The sequence below is a fragment of the Pteropus vampyrus genome, unplaced genomic scaffold (assembly GCF_000151845.1).
Source record: "Pteropus vampyrus isolate Shadow unplaced genomic scaffold, Pvam_2.0 Scaffold73, whole genome shotgun sequence".
NCBI lineage: Eukaryota > Metazoa > Chordata > Mammalia > Chiroptera > Pteropodidae > Pteropus > Pteropus vampyrus.
In genome coordinates, this window is record NW_011888854.1 from 1979812 (window position 1) to 1983242 (window position 3431).

The window sequence follows — 3431 nt, forward strand, 5'->3', positions numbered from 1 at the left end:
GAGGGAGAGAAGAAGGAGGAGGAGGAGGAAAAAAAAGGAGGGAAGGAGGGAGGGAGAGAGAGAGAGAAAGAAAAAGAAAAGAAAGAAAAAGAAAGGAAGGAAAGAAGGAAGGAAGGAAGGAAGGAAGGAAGGAAGGAAGGAAGGAAGGAAGGAAGGAAGGAAAAGAAAGAAAGAAAAAGAAAGAAAGAGAAAAAGAAAGAAAGGGAAAGGAAAGGAAAGAAGGAAGGAGGGAGAAGGAAATAGAGAGACAGGAATAAGAGGGAAGGAGGGAAGGAGAGAGAAAACATTGTACAACTTTTACTGGCTCCATTTTATGTCTCCAGACTTCTTAATTTTTTCACACATATTGTAAATTTCCATAAAACTATTCTATAAATGTAAGCACATGTAGTGGGCAAATCCATGCAAAACTACAGAAATAACACACACATTATGATGTACAAGTTGCAGGCCCAAGAGGAACCTAATTAGTAGACTATTTTTATCAAAACCATATTGGCTGTTTTTTCATCAGACATTTCTATAGTATTTTGTTAAAGAATGTTAGCATCCTCTGCTAACTGAAGTAGACTTTAGTTCTATTTCTTTAGTATTTAGCTATTTAAATAAACAATAAAGGCCAATTACTTTTGCTCCCACCAGGCTCCTTATTAGTAATTCAGTGAAAACTTTCCAAATACTACCAGTACACTGATGGGTGGTTACTTGCCTTATGAGCTGCATTTAAGATGCTGGGGTTCACTCTGCATCAGAACGTTAATTCATTCCATGTGAAGATAGACATGAATATTGATTCCGTGGTAAAAATTCTCAGGAGATGATTTTCATAAAAGCCACAGATTAAGACAATGTCTATATAGACATATCGATGAGCATATATTGATCTTTGGCTAAATAAGTATACAAATAAGAGTACATATGTTTTCACTCTTGCCGATGGACCTAAATTACACGTTTAAGGTCTAAAATCATAAGCATTCATAAGACGAATAGATAGCTATCTATTTTGACAGAAGTCCTTGTTACTGCCTATAAAACCAGTGAAGGCTTTGTAAAATCCCAGTGGCCTGAGAAGAAGACATGAATGAATGATTGCGTTGTAAGGCTATGGGGAAAACAAGAGGAGATGCCATTTTCAGTGCTTCACACTGTGTGAAATCAGAAGTATGAATTGATAAGGTCTCTTTGTATCTAGCTGATTTGCAAAAACAAGTAAGAACTTATAGAATCATGGATGGTAAAATATAAAAAAATATATATATATGTAGAAATGCTACCACTTCTGTTACGGTTTTGGCTGCTTTTGCTGTAACTGCTACTAAAAGTTATTACAGGAAAAAAATGTGAACAAGTAGGTGAAATATGCTAAATGAACAAATAAAACTAACTTTACTCTTCCTGAAAAGGAATTTTATATGATGGCATTCAGTGTAATCGGCATTAGATAAAGAAAGTGTGTGTTGGATGTAGAGTGTTTTAAACGGTGGTGGTGATCCAATAACGACAGCCAACACTTACGGAGTGAATCGACCTTTCTTTTCTTCAGCCTGTTCTCAGTAGACCTGCCAGAGTGATCCTCTTAAAATGTGTATCAGAGATGCCTTTCCTCTCCTCTGAGCCTTCTGCTGGCTGCCTGTAGCACTCAGTGGAACCTGGTCCAGGAGAGTGGCCTGTGAGGTCAGACATCCTCCAGGCTCTTGATGATGCTTCCCTCATCCCTTACGCTCTCCCTTTGCTCTGCACATCCCAAGAACGTGGCCCCTTTGTCATTTATCAAACATGCTATTCACTCTCCTGTCTTGGGGATTTTGCACATCTTCAAACGTCACCTCATCATTATTAAAATATTCCCCGATCACTCCACAAATAACATAGAATACACCACTCCAGATCCGTGAGATAGTTCTAGAAACATCTGTGCCAATTCTTCTTGTCCTGCTTATTTTTGTTCATTGTACTTCTTCTCATTGGGTTTACTACACATTTAATTGTATACTTGCTTAATTTTATAGCCACATCTTCCTAATGAAGTGAAAGCTCTTCAAGAGCAGAGACTCCGACTACTTTGTCTACTGCTGTATGTCTAGGTCCTGGAACATAGGGTCTCAATGAATACTGTTAAAAGTTAAACAGCATAGACAAAACACCACCACTTCCCACACTTATCTAACTTAATGTTTATGGTAACTCTGTACAAGAGATATAATGCACGACATTTTACAGAGAAGAAAGCTGAAGTTTAGTTAAATTATATAAATTCCCAAACATCACCCACCTTATAACTGGTAGACTAAGGCTTCTCCGTATATAGATTGATATGTTACTTGGTACAGTGGCTTTTCAGTTCTATGCACTTTTGAGGTTGATAGTCATTTGGTATTTGAAAGGGCTATCTAATGGCCAGTCCAGTGATGCAAAATGAAATAATAGTCACCATCTAGCTTCTGCTTCAGTCGCCAACCCTATGCCAAAAATAAGTAAAGAAATAAAGCAATTCTGGAAATGAAATTATTTGTTGTTCAAGCCTCAAATACTGCCACTTAGCTCTGGGTTTTTCTATTATGTGTAGAGCGTAAGTTGTCCTACATTTGTAATTCAGGGAATTATATATATGCAAGATTGCTATAAGGCTACACTAGTAAATAATTTTCTCTCAGCACCATCCTACCCAAAGTTCTCTGCTTTCTGCGGTTATCAAACTGTGTCTCAGTCATTTAGAAAAGGAATGAGATTCTGCCCATCAATTACCCAAAACACAATAAATCAACTTTTCACAAATTGCTTACATTAAATACCACCATAAGTGGACAGTCTCCTTTTTTCAAGCCTTCTTCCTTTTCTAGCCAAATAGGTGAGATATATTCACTGTGCCTTAAAAATATCCCATTTAAATCATGGCCTAGAGTTACAGACTGCCAGATCTTACATCAAGCCTTAGGCTGTCCTTTTAATAATTAAATAGGATTGTCGATGTTGAACAGAGTCTCTAACACACTTTAAGCAGTTGTTACAATTAGCTACTTTTTAAATTTTAAATAATAAAACAAAGCATTTAATTAACACTCAGCATCAATACAGAAAATAATCTTTAAATCTTAAAATTATCTTTACAGAAATTTATATATCTTTAGTTTCCCATAAGTATCTTCCAATAAAATTGTCAACCTTATATTTGTTACCATTTTCCCTAAGAGGATCATATGATTACAGATATGTTAGAATGCGCTAATACCCAGACCCTGAAAATTTATTCAAGCTGTTTATTTTCCTTGCCAATGCAATATTTGAGAAATAACTCCACCAAAATTTATCATAAATATTTCTGAACTAAAAGAGAATGACACGATTTGGTTTACATAGGAAGAGAAATTAGAGTTATATGTGATACAGCAACTTAGGTAAGTGATTCCATTAAAACCTGCACAATAATG